Source organism: Cervus canadensis, chromosome 25 (assembly GCF_019320065.1).
Source record: "Cervus canadensis isolate Bull #8, Minnesota chromosome 25, ASM1932006v1, whole genome shotgun sequence".
Taxonomy (NCBI): Eukaryota; Metazoa; Chordata; class Mammalia; order Artiodactyla; family Cervidae; genus Cervus; species Cervus canadensis.
In genome coordinates, this window is record NC_057410.1 from 27292966 (window position 1) to 27312191 (window position 19226).

The 19226-nt window shown below is 43.8% G+C and overlaps 1 protein-coding gene and 1 non-coding gene across 16 annotated transcripts in view; both read right to left on the reverse strand.

Annotated features, from left to right (window-relative positions):
• Positions 1-2809, reverse strand: part of POU6F1 (POU class 6 homeobox 1) — a 29332-nt gene extending 26523 nt beyond the window's left edge. For 4 of the 15 annotated variants that reach the window (XM_043446234.1, XM_043446231.1, XM_043446242.1 and 1 more), the window contains exons 1-2: positions 2364-2653; positions 295-353 (exon numbers count right to left, since the gene is read on the reverse strand). The gene's annotated coding sequence lies outside the window, so the exon portion shown is untranslated. Of the gene's footprint in view, positions 1-294; positions 354-2363 lie in introns of all 15 variants that reach the window. The other 11 variants (XM_043446238.1, XM_043446237.1, XM_043446247.1 and 8 more) reach the window with 9 other exon arrangements.
• Positions 2810-9661: 6852 nt separating this feature from the next.
• Positions 9662-9734, reverse strand: TRNAG-CCC. The gene has a single exon. It is a non-coding gene; the product is annotated as a tRNA-Gly (tRNA).
• Positions 9735-19226: the final 9492 nt, after the last annotated feature.

The following is a 19226-nucleotide window of genomic DNA, read 5'->3' on the forward strand; positions in this document are numbered from 1 at the left end:
CACACACACACATGGGCCAGAAGGAGAGGAAAGGGTAAAAGACAGGACAGTAGTGAACAAACTTACTTCTTTCCCAACCAACCATTTGTAAATTTTAGACATATATAGTCAAACAGTAAAGACCTGTTTTATAAAGACACATTTAGATTTAGTTTCTCCTCCTGCACCACCCCCCACCACCTTGTGCCCAAACTTGATTCATCCCAGGCAGGGTGAATAGAGGGGGTAAATGTGAAAAACAAGAAGTATGTTCCCCTACTAGACTTTAAGGACCAAGAAAGCATATCCACTTACCATCATATCCCAGAGCCTCATAAAATTCCTGGTACACAACAGAGGTTAATGAATACGAGCTGAAAACATAAATTATGATATCAGAGCATACCCTTTTAGTCTCCTCATATTTCCTATCTTTTCCTCAAAATACACAGCCTATTTCAAATTTCATGCCCTCATTTTCAATACGAGGGATACTTAAAAATGATTTCAAAGAAGTAGTATTAAGTTCTTAAGAAACCCCGTCACACTCATCCTCTCCTAATGTGCCAGTTCAGCTCCTCATTCCCAAGTCTTACTTCATTTGGCCAGTTTCTCCGGAGTCCCATTCTCTCTGTGGCCTCACTGACCCTCATTTTGACACAGAAAGAGCTTGGGGTTTAAAGGCAGAAGACTCAGATTGAGTATTGCTTCTGTTTAAGGTAACACCTCACAGCCTGTTTCCTTATCTGTGAAATGGGGCTAAATTCCAGTGCCCACCTCATGGGCTATTGTTAAATCACTAAGATTTATGTAAAGCTTTTGAAACAGGGCCTGGCACACAGCAAACACTACGTAATTGCTTAGTTGAAGTAAAGCACTGTTCTTAATTGTAAAGTGTTATAAAAAAAGTGTAAGATTACTACTATGACTTTACAGTGAGCAAATCTTGGGGAGGGGGGATATGATTTTGTCCCATGTTCCTTCATAATGCCAAGACTCCTCAGAAAAGCAAATTTCTTCTGAGTCATCTCTTAATTGCTAGGTAGTACTTCCAAGAAGAGAATAACCCATCTCCTTCTCTCTCTCTCTCTCTCTCTCACACACACACACACACACAATCACTCTATATTATCTTGTTTTTTTCATGTTTATGATCTGCCTGTCCCCATCTCCATCCCACCCACCAAACGAATTAAAACTCCAAGACAGGGCAAATTCCGTCTGTATTGTTCAGAGTTGGCACAGAGTGGATATTTTTGTTGCCCTGATGAACAAATAAATGAAGGTCTACAGCAGATATGCAAAGAAATACCAGATCACAGAAATAACACCCTGAGAAGCTGGATGTCAATCAAAACGAAATACATGGAATTATTCCTCAGAAGGCCCTGCTGGTCAACGGTGGCTGCCTTGGATCACCAAGAAAAGGGAGGTGAGAAATATGTTCATGAACAATTGAAGACCAGCCTTCTACTTTGGGATCAAGGAATTTGAAAGAGCAGATCCCAGCTCTCTGCAAAGAGCTTCTTTCCACTAGCGAGGCAGGCTTTACAGCCGCGTTTTATTTTCCCCCACAGCCGACTGCGGAGGCTGTTTTGCGAAGATTTGGGGCTTCCAATGACAAATGAGTAGGGGACCTCAAGGCGAAAGTGGAGGTTGCAAGGCGCCCTGTGGCTCCCTTGGCCTTGCCAGGTGAGGATGCCCAGGGAGCACATAGCGGGTCCATTATGATGACTATTTATTAATAATAATATTGTTATTAAATATTTATGAAGTGCTTGTGCTCGGCTAGACGGTGACCCTCCCACCACTCTCCCACCCTTCCAGCAGCACCAGGTCCCTAACCCCGAGTCCCACCAGTCCTCCCGGTGTATGGTGGTTGGAGAGAATTGTGACAGGTGGCTCTGGCCGCCTCATTTGACCTTGACTGCTGGGAACCCAGGCGTCCGGGTTCTCCAGTAGGGCGACAATCCTTTCGCGGTCGCCACGGGGGCTGGGTAAAGAACGTCCCCGTGGTCCGTACCCAACCTGGGCTCCCGGAGCAGAAATGGGGAGGGACCAGGTCCAAGCTCCCCACGGGGTCCACCTGGCGGCCGCCCCCTCCTCCCCTCGGTCCCCGCGGGCCGGCAGGAAGGCTAGGGCGCGGCCCCCGGGGTCTCCGGCCTCCGGCGAGCGGCCACACGCCATTCAGCTCCCGGAGCTCCCCGCCGCCCCGGCCAAACATCCCGGCGCCCCGGCCCCGCGGCATTTTTTTTTCTCTTTATCATAAATATATAAATTATGCTAATTACGGGCATTGCATATTAACCAAACCCGAAACCTCCCCTGCCCGGCCCCCTCCCCCTCTGTGCAAACCCCTCCCCGCCCCGGACCCCGCTACTTACCGGAGCCCGAGCCCGAGCTGCCTTCGCCCCGGGTGCCCGGCGGCCACCGATTAGAGATTCATCTCACAGCTCGGGCCAGGGGGCTGGGGGCCGGGGCCCGGGGGCCGGGGCAGCCGCCACCCGCAGACAAAGAAGCCAGTACGGCTTGGCTGAGCTCGGCTCGGCCCGGGAGCCGGTCGGGACCCGCCGCCGCCCCCGGGTCCCCAGCCCGGGCTGGCCAGAGCCGAAGGGGACTCGGCGGGCTGCGCTGGGCGGAGGGGGGACGGCTGGGAAGCGAGAAGGGGAAGCAGGGTGGGTGGGGGGGGCGGTCAGGTATATATATATATTTTTTCTTCCTTTCCCCCCTTCCACGGCCCCCCCTTTTCCCTCCCCCCCCCCTCGTTTTTTTTCCCTCCTTCTGCTACTTGGATTTTTTTAGCTGCTGCGTCATGAGCATAATTTATGCAAAGAGCTTTGCCGCATGCTGCACCGCGCGCGCCAGCCGCCGGGGGCGGCGGGCTGGGCGGGCCGGCAGGGAAGGGAGGGGATCTGGGGAACCGAGAACGAGCGGTGGTGGGGGCACCCCAGCCCCTTGCCACCCCCGCTCCCAGAGGCCCCACAGGCTAGCTCCCCGGACCGGAGTGGAAAGTCGATGGGGCGGGTCACGCAGCCCCGCTCCGAGGAGCATCCTGAGGTCGTTTCATTTTGGAAGGTGCGAGAGTAGGGAGCACAGAAGTCCAAACTGGGGAACCGATGCCACATTCCCGTTAGCCTAGGGTTGGGACGGTAACTCCCAGCGGCCGCCCTGTCCTCTCTAGCTTGGTCAGTTGCCCTGCTCAACGTTGAAAGTCAAGTTCGTGTCCATTCCCAAGTCCCAGGCCGGGCCCCCACTGTGAGAAAAGGGAGGGAACTCAGCCAGACCAAAACCACCGCCCGACCAACCTCCGGAGCAGCTGTGCCCGAGCTCCATCTCACCCGGGGGGAGCGGGGTGGGGAGGTGGGAGGCGTGGGGGCCTGGACCCGAAAGCCCCCATATACACACCTCAATAGCCGCTGTCTAGAGACTAGCTTGCCTGCTTTCTTGACCAAGTACCTGAGGAAATGTAAAAAATAGACAAAGTTCTGTGGCATGGAGCAAAAAGAAAAACCCAACGTTCTGCTTTGGTGGTGGTGATGTCGGGGAGGGTTTGGTTTAAGAGGCTCCTGAAGGTAGGGAAAGGGGAAGGGATAGACAGAGGCACTGTTTGAGGCTGAGGGAAAACGGACCGAGACGTCGTTGGCAAATAAAAGAGGAAGGAGTTGGAAGAACAAAGGGGAAGAGAAAGAATGAGGGAAGAAGAATTGGGGAGGGAGGAGGCTCTGTAAATCCAGCGACTGTGGGTCCCAGCTTTGAGACCTAGAGACAGCCAGCCTTCAGCCTGGGCTGCTTCCCCTCTGCCCCGCCGTCTACTGCCCGCCTCCCCTGACCCCCACCCTGATTTGGTGGCTTATCTTTTGATGAGGTAAGCATAGACGAGTTAGAGGTAATGTGAGGAGAAGGAAGGGGAGCCCTCGGCCCCCTTCGGAGACTGTTCACCCGCGCCCCCACCTCCATGGAAGGACACTGCAAGGGAGGGGAGAGCAGGAGAGCGGAGCACCAGGTGGTAGATCGTCTCTACACACTTTTCCAGAACCTTACCTGCACTCGGCACATCTATGAGTAACCCATGGATTCCAAGGTAGAATATTTAGGGTTTAGCCCCTACCCTTCCACTAACAGTTCAGGCAGGTAATTTAACTTCATTACTTACTTTTCTATCATCATTGCTTCACAGGGTCAAGAAGTTTAACTGTGTGAGCTTGTATGTGAAAGAACTTTGAAAAACTGTAACTGATATACAGTTGTAAGGTATCATTACCTGTGCAGTAGTTTTAATCTGTTTAAACTGGCCTTGTGAAGCTGATACATGACAATATTACAATTCGTGGAGGTTTTGTTTGGTCTTTTGTCCCTATGGTCCCTTGCCTTAGGCTGTAAATTTCTTGAGAGCACAGATGGTGACAACTCATTTTTGTATTCCCTACTGCTGTTTATGTGAAGAAGAGGCTCAGTATTGCTATTGAATGTTATCACATGAAGACAAAACTCTTAGTCTCTGTGACGTGGTTTGGTGCTACACACAGATAAATCAAATGCATGATATCAGGGACAGTATGAAGAAAGAAACAGATGTGATCAAAGGGGTTCAGGGAGACAGACATGAGAATGGTAATTGTGGTTTTCTTTGGAAAAAGGAAGCCTTAAATTTGTATTGTATACTCTTCTGCCTAAATTTTTGATCCTGAACAAATATTACTTTTTTGTTGGTCTAAATTTTTTATTTATCGGTTATAACATGCACACAGTAAAGTACACAAACCCTAAATGTACATATTGATGAATTATTTATATATACATAAAATATTTATTTTTATCTACACATTACATTACTTACACATATTATTTACATGTAAAATAGATTATATGTCATTTACATATAATATTTTTTATAACAATTGGGGCTTCCCTGGTAGCTCAAACGGTAATGAATCTGTCTGCAATGAGGGAACCCTGGGCATAATTATAATAATTACATTTTATCATATATCATACATACATATTTTATAAACATATACAAAATCACCATCTACAATATGATATAGAGCATTTCCAACACCTGAGAAGACTTCTCTGTGTTCCTTGATAGGTAAACGTCCAATTATCACTATAGATTAATTTTACTGGTTCTTGAACTTCATCTAAATGGAGTCAGACAGTATGTGTATTCTTTTGTGTCTGGTTTCTGTTACTCAACACATGTTTTTGAGATTCACCCATGTTGTTGTGTTTAACAGTTTATTACTTGTTCTTTTATACTGCTCTATACATTCCATTGTATAATTATACCACAATTTATCCATTCTACTATTGATGGGCATTTGAGTCCTTTCTCTTTTTGTCTTTTATGCATAAAAGCTGCTCTAAACATGCTTGTATAAGTCTCTTAATGAATACATGTACTTATTTTTCCTAGGTGAATATTGAGGAGTGGAATTGCTAAGTTTGGGGTATATGTTCAACTTTTTATTGGGTTGGCCAATAAAAAACTTTGAGTTTGGGTTTTCCGTAACATCTTACAGAAACTCGAATAAACTTTTTGGCTAACCCCATAGATACTGCTCCCCTGGTGGCTCAGACATTAAAGAGTCTGCCTGCAATGCAGAAGACCTCGGTTTGATCCCTGGGTTGGGAAGACCCCTGGGAGAAGGAAATGACTATCCACTCCAGTATTCTTGCCTTGAGAAATTCCATGGACAGAGGAGTCTGGCAGGCTACAAAGAATAGACACAACTGAGCCACTAACACTTTTAACACAGATACTGCTAAATACTTTCCCAAAATGTCTGAACCAGTTTATATCCTTAATAGTAATGTATGAGAGTTTTAGTTATTTCATCCTCACTGATGCTTGAAATACAGTCTTTTTTTTTTTTTTTCAATATTGCAATATACGATTTTTGGAATAAGTACACATTTTATAGTCAGAAAAAAAGCCAACAATACAAATATTTCCATGAGTAAGTAGGGAGAAGCTGTCACTAGTGACATGCTGTGCCAAAGAAAACTCGTCAATAGTATCCTCAGCCCAGCACATTTTCTTTTTCTCCTTTGCTCCCAATTCCTATGCCTCTCAGCCTATATTTATTAAAAAAATATTATTGTCTACTAGATTGGATGCTAAGTGTCCAGTGGAAGACAAAACAGCTTTCTTGAAATTTATAGTCTTCTGGGGAAACACATGTTAAACAAAAAATAAGCACATAAATATATCACTACATGTGACAGTGAAGGAAACCGGAAGGTGATATGAGAAAGAATCACACTGGGGGGCAGGGAAGGCCTCCCTAAGGAAGTCACATAATAAGGCGAAGTTTAAAAGATGGAATAGGGACTTTCCTGGTTTTCCAGTGGCTAAGACTGCACTCCCACTGCAGGGGGCCTGAGTTAGATTCCTGGTCAGGGAACTCGATTCCACATGCCACAACTACAGATTGTGCATACTGCAACTAAGACCCAATGCAGTCAAATAAATACATAAAAATAAATACTTTTAAAAAGTGAAATAGGCAGGAGACCAAAGGAACAGCAGAGGTGATAAGACAGGAAAGAACCTGGTGCTCAAGAAACTGGAGCACAGCAAGTGACGGGAAGAACTTCACAAAATGAACTTGGAAAGATAGGCAGGGGCCAGATCAGAAAGGCCTGGCCATATGTACCTCTAATCTTCCCATTCAGCTGGGGCTGTTCTTTCCTTGCAAACTCTCCTCAGGATTTACCCGCTCTAAGTAGCCTTCTTGAATAATACTGAATTGTTTAAATTAATATTATTATTTTAATTATATCATTTTTTCAAAAACCTCATAATTTGTAGTAAATAGCCCTTTCTTTCTGTTTCCTGAGAATATATTGGTTTACCCAACAGACGTAGGACAGGGCCTTCTGTTTCCTCTTTTACCTGAGTCTTCTCCAAGCATCAGGGATGCTCTGTTGACAGTAGGAGTCTTCCTTGGCCCTGCACTCTATTCCTAGAAAGCTCTTGGAATCTAAGTAGATAATCCCTAGAATCCTGTTTTGCGTGGTTTGAGGACTGACTCTGTTTCAGATCTTCAAAAGTTGCCCTGGAGCAACCAAATTTCCCCAGGATCCACATATATTTTCCCAGACACCTTCCTTAACTGCCAAGTTAATCTTGCCCCTCCTCCTGCCAATCACCAGGTTAGAGGCATCTTTGCTGTTGCTAAGAGAAGGAGGCTTGGGCAGGTGGGAGTGAGTTGAAGGATGATACAGCAGGGAGTCAGGCTGGTCAGCAGGGGAAAAAAACCTTTCAGCTGTGAGAGAAGACAGCAATGCAAATACATTTTTCAAGTGTTTCTGGGCCAGGTTTTTTTGTCTTTTTCCCCCACTGTGTTTACCTGCTTGTTCTCTGAAAGCTTTTAGGACTTTCTTTTTAAAAAATCTCTGACATCTTAAATTTTACATCATGGCTTGTAGTTGGCCAGCTTTCATAAAATAAGCTATTGTTCACCTTGACTGGTTATACTGAAGTCCTTGTAAGGGGAAAAGGACCATCAAAGAGAAGATCCCTGAGTGCTGGTAACAATGCAGGGCTATTTAAAGGTGGAAGTCAGAGTTCTGGAATACTTGCTTGGCAAGGAGTGTGGTTGGGCATGCTCCATTTTTTATAGACTTCCCACCCTGAAATGCATATATTTTATCTATTTACTTTAATTTTAGCAATGATGTAAAATTATTGCTAGGCTGCTGTCACTCTGACAGATCACCTTACCAGCTCAAAGGGTAAATATGGATTTTTTTCCCCATAATTTTTGTACAGTAACAAGGTGAGGAACATTTTAGCTCATAAATTATTCACCAAACCTCACAGGCATAATAGGCTGTGTGCATATTCATCAGGTTATCATCCATTATTCATAAGAAGTTCACTTCAACTGTTAGAAGAAAATGAGGTTGTTGATTGAAATGCTGAAGAAACGTGGGCTTTTGTTCCTCCCTTCTTCTTTCTCCCATCTAAGTCTGGAAGTTTCCATCAAAAACTCATATCATAGGGGAAAAATTTTATTCCTGACATGCAGATGTGTAGATAAGAGGAAAAGAAAACTTGGAGTAGGAAATAAGTTGGCAGAATCAACCATCATACATTTAGCTTGGCTAAAGGCCTCTGACTCCTGCTTCCACAGAAATTGTGTCCAGGAAGTGTCCAAAAGGAATCTCCTTTCTTGCAACAAAGGAGCAGCTTTAGTAAATCTGATAGTTTTTTTTAGACTTCATACTTATATTAAGATACAGATTGCATTCTGCAGCCCAAGAAGTAGTACCATTTATGTTATTATTTGACCTTCATACCATGTCTGTGAGATAGGAGTAATTTCAAGATGAGACAACTCAGGCTCAGAAAGGTTAAGTGATTTGTCTAAAGCCAAACAGCTGGAGAGCAGAGCAGGACTGGGACCTACATTTTCTTCCACATTCCATGTTCTTTATACTCTGTCTTCCTAAATCCTCTGGCATGATGAAACCTACCACTCCCAGAGGCATTTCACATTGTTTTCCAAGAACCACTGATTTTATTATTTTCTCTTTTTAGTATCTTTGTTATTTCTGTGAACTTCAGAAGCAATACAGGCTTGAAAGCATCAAATAACCCAAACTTCTATAGAATAAAGAATAACAAATGGACAGGCAGTTAACTGCCACGATCGCCAAACTCCCCTGCCACAGGAGCCAGGAAGAGATATTATAATTCAGTCAGATCTACAGATCTAGGTTCAGATCTGATCATGGTCACTGACTAGCTGTTTCATCTGGGGGTAAGATAGCCTCTTTAGGCTGTAGTGTCTCATTTGTAAAATGGGGATTATACTTCTAGAGTTTTTTAACAATTAAATGAGATGATGTATATGAAACCCAAGTGTCAGCACTTCCCTCTATTTTAAAGGCCCCCTGTCTCTAGCACAGCTGGCCACCCACTATCCATGGGTATTGCATCAGAGGATTCAATCCACCAAGGATTGAAAATATCTGGAAAATAAATTCCAGAAAGTCCCCAAAAGCAAAAGGTGAATTTGCTGCAAATCAAACTTTGTACATAGTATCTACAACTACATAGTATTTAAAACTATGCAGTTTACATAGCATTTACATTGTATGGAGAAAGAAATGGCAACCAACTCCAGTATTCTTGCCTGGAAAATCCCATGGATGGAGGAGCCTGGTAGGCTACAGTCCATACGGTCGCAAAGAGTCGGACACAACTGAGCGATTGAACTGAGGTATTATAAGTAATCTAGAGATGATTTCAAATTATACAGGAGAATATGCAGAGGTTTCAGGCAAATACCATTTTATATAAGGGATCTGAGCAGCCTTGGATTTTGGTATCTGTGAAGGGGAGGTGGATCCTAGAACAATATACCCTGTGGGAACTGTATATTTATTTGGGGAAATGGAATGGAAGGCAAGGCTTGTTGCTTGCCTGTGCCCCCAAGTCTTTCGCTTGATCCTCTGTTTCCTTCTGTCCTGCGTCACTCACCTGGCTGCTAGTTGCCTAGTGTGGTTTCTCTGGATGAAATGCAGCTGTAGTCACAGTGGGGCACAGCTGTGAGTTCTCCACAGCATGACTAAATATGGCTGTTCTTTTTTTAAAGAAAATTATTTATTTGGCTGTGTCAGATCTTAGCTGCGGCATGAAGGATCTTTAGTTGGGGGATGTGGGATCTAGTTCCCTGACCAGGGATCGAACCTGGACCCCCTGCATTGGGAGTGCAGAGTCTTAGCCACTGGATCACCAGGGAAGTCCCTCAAGGTTGTTCTTTATTGAGGAGTTGGGAAAAAAGCTAAAGAGAATTCCAATGAATAAGAGAAAGCATTAAATTTTCTATTTTAACTTTCTGTGTGATTGAGATGAAAACCAGATAAGTTGTTATGAGCGGGTCAGGTTTTGCGTGCCTGGACTCCAAACCCTACTCTGACTCCCTGTCCTCAGGTCAGTTTCCTCCCTAGGAACGCTTCCTTCACACCTCCACTCCTTTCTGGGAGGGGCCAGGCGCTTCCTCCCTCTGCTTCCTCACCTTTACTCAGAAGTGTGTACATGCGCAGTCGTTTAGTGGCGTCCAACTCTATTCGACCCCATGGACTGTAGCCTGTCGGGCTCCTCTATCCATGGGTTTCCTAAACAAGAATACTGGAGTGGGTTACCAGTTCCTCCTCCAGGGGATCTTCCCAACCCAGGGATCCAACCCGAGTCTCCTGAGTTACTGGTGGATTCTTTACGACTAGCGCCACCTGGGAGCCCCATATTCAGAAGTACATTTCCCTAAATCTGACATATTCAGTCTGGAAGAGGTGAGTGTGTGGCAGAGGGTGAGGGATGGAGTGGGCGCTACGAACTCTAGCACACAATCCACCCAGAAAATTTGTCCAAGGAAGGTTGGCATCCCAAGTTCAGACCCCTTCCAGTCTCTTGGCCAGATGGAGATGTAGATGAGGCTCTGTTCTTCTGACTGCCCTTTGGAAAATAACTTTTGGAGCACACACACAGAACACACACACACCTTGCAGAATAAAATGAAAGCTTAACCCTTAAACCAGCAAATGTCATGTGGTAGAATCGCCCTACTACACTGCATTTTTAATAAACACTAAGTGCTGCACTCAATATGCCAGCAAATTTGGAAAACTCAGCAGTGGCCACAGGACTGGAAAAGGTCAGTTTTCATTCCAATCCCTAAGAAATGCAATCCCAAAGAATGCTCAAACTACCGCACAATTGCACTCATCTCACTCGCTAGTAAAGTAATGCTCAAAATTCTCCAAGCCAGGCTTCAGCAATACGTGAACCGAGAACTTCCAGATGTTCAAGCTGGATTTAGAAAAGGCAGAGGAACCAGAGATCAAATTGCCAATATCCGCTGGATCATCGAAAAAGCAAGAGAGTTCCAGAAAAGCATCTATTTCTGCTTTATTGACTACACCAAAGCCTTCAACCGTGTGAAGCAGCTAAGCCTTTGCACCACAACTACTGAGCTCGCATTCTAGAGCCCATGTGCTGCAACTGCTGAAGCCTGCATGCCTGGAGGCTGTGCTTCACAAGAGAAGCTTCTGCAATCAGAAACCCACACATCACAAGGAAGAGCAGCACCTGCTTGCTGCAACTAGAGAAAGTCTGAGAAAAAGCAATGAATGAAGTCCCAGCATAGCCCAAAAAAGCTCTTATCAGCCTAACTGGGACTAGGAGAACCTTTGGGGCTTCCCTGGTGGCTCAGTGGTAAAGAACCCATCTGCAGTGCAGGAAACAAAAGAGACTCGGGTTCGATCCCTGGATCAGGAAGATCCCCTGGAGGAGGGCACGGCAACCCACTCCAGTAATCTTGCCTAGAGAATCCTGCGGACAGAGGTCCCTGGTGGGCTATAATTCATAGGGTCGCGAAGAGTCAGACACAACTGAAATGACTTAACACACACAGGAGAACCTTCAGGAAGAGGTGTGTCAATCTCTGAACCCTCGGAGGGCAGTTTATCCATCTCCACTGTAGTGCTTACTGAGTTCTATGATTTTCCTCTCAGCATCTCTCTTGCCCAAACACACTAAGAGTTCATGAGCCATCATTCTTGGCTATTCTCTCTTCTTCATCCCAGCAATTTTAAAATTTATTTTCAAAAAACACTTATTGGACTTCCCTGGTGGCCCAGGGGTTAAGAATCGGCTTGCCAAAGGAGAGGACATGGGTTCCATTCCTGGTCCAGGAAGATTCCACGTGCTTTAAGGCAGCTGAGCCCCTGCACCACAACTGCTGAGCCCACACTCCACAGCCTATGTGACTCTTCTTCCACTACAGGCGCATGGGTTCAATCCCTGGTTGGGGAATTAAGATCCCACAGGCCACGCACTGTGGCCAAAAAAATAAAAAAAGGAGGGGGGAGGGTATCACCAAAAATTTTTTTAAAACACCTTTATTAAGGCATGATTGACATACAATAAGGGCTTCCCAGGTGGCTCAGCGATTAAAAAAAAATCTGCCTGTCAATGCAGGAGACTTGGGTTCAATCCCTGGGTTGGGAAGATCCCCTGGAATAGGAAATGGCAACCCACTCCAGTATTCTTACCTGGAGAATCCCATGAGCAGAGGAGCCTGGCGGGCTGCAGTCCATGGGATCACAAAGAGTCGGACAGGTGAGTGACTAAGCATGCACACACAACATACAATAACCTGCATATGCTTAAAATGTACAAGCTGATAAATTCTGACATACCCAAGAAGACTATCACCACAATCAAAATAGTGAACATATCCATCACCCCTCAAAGCTTCCCAAAGTCCACCTCTTCTCTCCTGTCCCTCCCTTTCCCTTTATATTGGCAATCATTGATCTGTTTTTTATCACTATGGTTTGTATTCTCCAACATTTTATATAAATGGCATCCTTTAGTGTCCACTCTTATCTGGTTTCTTTCCTTCAACATAATTGAGGTTATCCACGTTGCATGGATACACAGTTCATTCCTTAATACCACAATGTATTTATCCATTGACCTGTTGATGGATATTTGTGTTGTTTCCAGTTTTTGGCTGTTACAAATTAAGCTGTAATAGTCATGGGCAAGCCTTTGTGTGCCCATATTCTTTTGTTTCTCTTGGGTTAATAGGAGTGAAAGGACTGATCACCCAATATAACTTTTAAAATCCTGCCATACTGTTTTCAAAGTGGTTGTACCGTTTTACACTCTGATCAGCAGTGTATGAGAATTCTAGTAACAATAGCTCCACATACTCTCCAAGGCTTGAAATAGTCAGTCTTTTATGATTATTATTAAATTATTTTATTTTTGGTTATGATGGATCTTCATTGCTGCGCAAGGGCTTTCTCTAGTTATGGACAGTGGAGGCTGCTTTTTATTTGCGGTGCCTGGGCTTCTCATTGCAGTGGCTTCTCTTGCTGTGGAGCACAGGCTGTAGGGGCACGGGTGTCAGTGGTTGCAGCACCAGAGCTCAGCAGTTGTGGCTCCAGGACCCTAAAGCATGCAGGCTTCAGTATTTGTGGCACACGGGCTTAGCTGCTCTGTGGCATGGGGAGACCAGGGATTGAACCTGTGTCCCCTGCATTGGCAGGCAGCTTCTGATCCACTGTACCATCAGGGAAGACCAGTTAGTCTTTTTAATGTTAACCATTTAAATAGGTGTGCCAACATTGTTTTAAGTTTTTTAATTGGTAAGCATTCACGTTTCAAATTTTTTTTAAATGTTTTTTAAGGTATACAGTGAAAAGTCACTCCCGTCTCTGTCCCCAACCTGACTCAGTAACCACTTTTATAGGTATCATGTGTAATCTTCCAGAATTTCTTTACTCAAATACTAATGAATATTGTTTTCCTGCTCTTTTACACAGAAGACTCCATGCTAAGCATATGATTCTGAACCTAGCCTTGTTTTCATTTAAAAAATATTTTGGAAAAAAAAAATATATTTTGGAGAGCTTTCTCATTCTCATGGCTCTCTTAAACACAGCCATGCAGTGTTTAATTATATGGATGTACTAAGATTTAATTTACCATTTCCCTACTGATGGACATATATAGGTTATTTCTAATTTTTTGCTTTACAAATAATGCTGCAGTAAACAGTCTTATATACACAGTGTTTCTCATGAATGCAAATGTATCTGTAGGAACCATGCTTAGAAGTGGGGATCATAAAATTTGACATTTGTCAAATTAACCCTATAGGAATTGTACTCCCACCATCAATAAATTAAAGAGTGTCTGCCTATCCACAGCCTCACAATTAAAGTTTGTAAATGTTTGGATTTTTGCCGATCTGATGGTAGTATCTGTGTGGTTTTAATCTGCCTTCTTAAGAATGAGGCTGAACTTCTTTTCATATATTTAGAAGCCATTCATCGAAAAAGCAAGAGATTCCAAAAAAACATCTATTTCTGCTTTACTGACTACACCAAAGCCTTCAACCGTGTGGATCACAATAAACTGTGGAAAATTCTGAAACAGATGGGAATACCAGACCACCTGACCTGCCTCTTGAGAAATCCGTATGCAGGTCAGGAAACAACAGTTAGAACTGGACATGGAACAACAGACTGGTTCCAAATAAGAAAAGGAGTACGTCAAGGCTGTATATTGTCACCCTGCTTATTTAACTTATATGCAGAGTATATCATGAGAAATGCTGGGCTGGAAGAAGCACAAGCTGGAATCAAGATTGCTGGGAGAAATATCAATAACCTCAGATATGCAGATGACACCACCCTTATGGCAGAGAGTGAAGAGGAACTAAAAAGCCTCTTGATGAAAGTGAAAGAGGAGAGTGAAAAAGTTGGCTTAAAGCTTAACATTCAGAAAACTACGATCATGGCATCTGGTCCCATCACCTCACGGGAAATAGATGGGGAGACAGTGGAAACAGTGTCAGACTTTATTTTTTGAGGCTCCAAAATCACTGCAGATGGTGACTGCAGCCATGAAATTAAAAGATGCTTACTCCTTGGAAGGAAAGTTATGACCAACCTAGATAGCATATTAAAAAGCAGAGACATTACTTTGCCAACAAGGGTCCGTCTGGTCAAGGCTATGGTTTTTCCAGTGGTCATGTATGGATGTGAGAGTTGGACTATAAAGAAAGCTGAGAATTGATGCTTTTGAACTGTGGTGTTGGAGAAGACTCTTGAGAGTCTCTTGGACTTCGAGGGGATCCAACCAGTCCAACCTAAAGGAAATCAGTCCTGGGTGTTCATTGGAAGGACTGATGCTGAAGCTGAAACTCCCATACTTTGGCCACCTGATTTGAAGAGCTGACTCATTTGAAAAGACCCTGATGCTGGGAAAGGTTGAAGGTGGGAGGAGAAATGGACGACAGAGGATGAGATGGTTGAATGGCATCACCAACTCAATGGACATGAGCTTCAGTAAACTCCAGGAGTTGGTGATGGAGAGGGAGGCTTGGCATGCTGCAGTCCATGGGGTCACAAAGAGTTGGACATGACTGAGCGACTGAACTGAGCTGAACTGAGAAGCCATTCATATTTCCTTTTTCGTGGACTGTCTGTAAATATAACTTGCTATCTAAGAAATTTTTTAATTTTGTTTTTAAAATTTTTTCCAGTTTTATGGAGACATAACTGACATACAGCACTATGTAAGTTTGGGCTTTTCTGGTGGCTCAGTGGTAAAGAATCTGCCTGCCAATGAAGGAGATTTGAGTTCGATCTCTGGGCTGGGAAGATCTCCTGGAGAAGGAAATGGCAACCCACTTCAGTATTCTTGCCTGGGAAATCCCATGGACAGAGGAACCTGGTGGGCTACATCCATAGGGTCACAATGAGTCAGACATGACTTAGTGACTAAACAACTATGTAAATTTAAGGTATACAACAAAATAATTCAACTTACAAACACCATGAAATGATCACCACAATAGGTTTAGTTAGTGAAATCCATCTCATGTAGATATTAAGGAAATAGAAAAAAAATTTTTTAATTGTGATGAGAACTCAGGAGTTACTATCTTATGAACTTTCCTTTACAATTACAGCAGTGTTAATTATCTGTATCGTGTTGTATGTTACATCCTTGTACATTTTGACTACCTTCATCTAACTCCTCCTGCTCCTAGGTACTTTTTCAAATCATTGGTCATATACTTATTGATCTCTAGGAGTTATTAATAATTAGGGGGATTAGCCTTTTGTGATGCAAATTGCAATTTTCCCCCCTAATTTCTCATTTTTCTTTTGACTTTATGGAGTTTTTATCCCTGACATTAATCCTGTTAATTAATCCAGGACATTACCCTCAGTATTAGTCCAGTTGGTTTTTTATTATATAATTTTACTTATTTATTTATGGCTGTGCTGGGTCTTTGTTGCTGTGTGGGCTTTCTCTTGTTGCTGCGAGCGAGGGCTACTCTCTAGTTGGAGCGCTCAGTGCAGTGGCTCTCCTGTTGCTGAGCACGGGCTCTAGGGCACAAGGGCTCTAGAGCACAGGCTCAACAGTTGTGACACATGGGCTTAGTTGCTCCGCAGCACATGTGATCTTCCTGGATCACAGATTGAACCTGTGTCTCCTGTGTTGCAGGCAGAGCCACCAGGGGAGGCCCCATACCGTCCTTATGACAGCACTAATCACACTCTACTTTGACTTTCTGTTTACTTTTCTCTCTCTCTCATTAGGTAGACTAAGTTCCATGAGGACAGGGACCAAGTCTGCTTCTTCATTACTGTTTCCCTGGAGTCTATTACAGGGCCTGGCACATAACAGGTGCTTGATAAATAGGCTTTTTTAAAGTTATTCTTTTTTTAATTTTTAACATTTATTTATTTTTGGCTGGGCTGGGTCTTTGTTGCTGCTCACACCCTCCTCCAGCTGCAGTGGGTGCGAGCCACTCTCCTGCCTATATGCGCGGGCCCTCGCTGTGGTGGCCTCTCCTGTTGCAGAGCATAGGTTCTAGGCACATGGGCTTCAGTAGCTGTGGTGCATGGGCCCCACTGTCCCACAGCATGTGGAATCCTCCCAGACCAGTGATCGAACCTGTGTCCCCTACATTGGCAGGCAGACTCCCAACCACTGAACCATTAGGGAAGTCCGTCAATAAACAGTTATTATATTAATTTGGAAAAGGATGTTTGATGACTGAGTGGTATCTTTGTCTCACTGGGGGACCCAGGAGAATGAAGAAAATAGAAAAGCTTTTGATGCCTGTCCAAGAAAGTAGCCATATGCTCCTTAATCCCACCTACCAGAGAAAACAAGGGTTTGCAGCTCCTTCTTTTCGGTGGTAATCTCATTTGGCTCTGCCCTGGTTTTCAGGAGACCCAGGTCCCTGAAAGCATTAAGCAAAATACCTAACATCCTGTAGAGGAGGATGAAGACTGATCAGTCTGAAGGCAGTTAGCCTTAGCTGGAGCTAGGTCCTACAGGCTTCCTGGATGTCAAGAGTTAACCCTTTAGTCACTAGACTATGGGAAGGTCTGTGGAGGAGGGGTTTCAGTGAAGGGCTGGAGTACAGGAGGGTATTTGGGGAGAAGGCTTGGGGCAGTGGCTGATTATCATCCAGTAGAAGTACTTGTATTTATCCTTGTAACACCTGATACGGCCTGACTGGGCTTCCCTGGTGGCTCAGATGGTAAAGAATCTGCCTGCACTGAAGGAGACCTGGGTTCGATCCCTGGGTTGCGAAGATCTCCTGGAGAAGGGAATGGCTACCCTCCCCAGTATTCTTGCTTAGAGAATTCCATGGACAGAAGAGCCTGCCGGGCTACAATACACAGAGTCCATAGTGCTCCATAGAGCAAAGCATTGGACACAACTGAGCGATTAACACACACAGGGCCTGACCAGAATTTATAATCTGATAATCAGCTTGGCCCACTTCCCCTCTGCCTTCTCAGGCTCCTCTTTGCTTTTTTCCTTCCCCAAAACAAAGTTTAGATTTAGAGCAGGAGGTGACACAAGAATCATGTGAATTTTTTGGCAGAGGATGAAACTGAGACCCTTGGGAGGCAACAGATTAAAAACAAGGTAAACAGATTAAACAATGTATTAATAAACATTAGAAACAAGGCTTGTACATCAAGCAAAGCTGAGACTGAACACTGGCTCTGTAGCAGTGTAACTTAGTTCAGCTATTTAACCTCTCTGAAATACAGTCCCCTTGCCTGAATGTTTTCTGTCTGTTATGGACATAGTGCATAGCATCTTTATGTCCTAGCATCTGCAAGGATCCTGGCGTAGATTCTGACTCCTATATGACAAGGAACAAGGAGAAGCAGAGAAGATGAGGACCAAAGTCAGTTAGCTGGTGACACAGTGATGACCAGAACTAGCATCCCTCTCCTACACTCTCATTGGCATGGGTTGCTATAGTCAACACAATTTCAGGGTTCCTAACTGAGGGTCCACAAAGAGAAATAAGGGCAGTTCCTTTCTTAGGTTCATTCCTGTATTGTCTGAGGCGCTGGGCACAGGGTAGGATGGGTATAGATTAGTAACCTCTCCAGCTTCAGGCTTTCGGGTGGTTTAGGATCTAACTTGTAAAAGTTAGGTTACAAGGAAGAAGATTGACTGGTCTGACCTCCAAGGACTTATTCTTTCAAATTTACCAGTTACTGACTGAAAATTTCATGCTAAGAAAAATGCAAAACCCTGAAAGTAAAAGTCCACTTAAACAAACAAACCCCAAAACAGTGTTTTTCAAAGTGTGAGTCCTGACTTGTTAGTAGGATGTAAAATCACAACCAGAATTGAAAAAAGGAAATAAGAGAGATTAGAAAATATGACAGTGCATTGTACACAGAAGGATAGGTATCAGGTCATAAAATTTCCAGTTACATATAGCTACACATATATATGTGTACTGGGTCATGATTTAAAGTATATTACTTTAAATTACTGTGAATTTTGGTCAAAACTTTGCAAGCCCCTTTACCAGAAGGTGAATTCAGGAGAGCAAGAGCTTTGTTTTGTTTTAGAACAGTGCTTGGCATTTTTAAGTGTTCTCCAAAGAACTGTTGAATGAGTGAATATCTAACACTGTGCCTGCTTTCAAGAAGATTAGAGTCAGAAACACAGGAAAAGGTAAACATCAGAGGCTTTATCATACTAATACCAGCCTGAACCAAATAAATAATATGAATTTAATGAAAGGGAAAAAACCTAAAAGAACTCCAAATACAGTCTTGGATATTGCGCTTTTAGGGAATTTTAGCAAAGATAGGCAGAGTGAAGGGATAAGAACAAAACAAAACAAAAACACTGATTTGGGAACCAAAGATAACACACCTGACTTTGTAACCTGCTCACTGAGTGACTTAGGGCAAATCTCTTTAATCAATTCTCTCATTTGAAAAACAGAAATGCTTAAACAAGCCCTGCCTGCCACACAGGGCTGTTGTGAAGATCTGTGATGACTCCATAAAATCATGCATATTAACGGTGTTCTGCAAAATGTAATATGAAACTGAAGAGAAAAACAACGGATTGCTGATGAAGTGAGTACTGGCCTTTTCAGTGGTTTAAGTCATTCAACAGCAAATATTTACCAGGTTTCTAATGTTTACCGAGGGTTTTTCTTTTCAAAGCTTTCTTTTCAGATGCTTTTCTAATGTTCTTCCTCCACTACAGAATGTAAACCATGAGAAAATAGCCTTGGGCTGTCTTGTTCAGCTCCATCTCTGTACCTGAACACAGCAAGCGTTCAGCAGATATCTTAAAGAATGGAAGCAATTGTTGCCTTAAAGGGTGGCATCTTTGCTTTTAAGAACGATTAAGTTAGAACTGA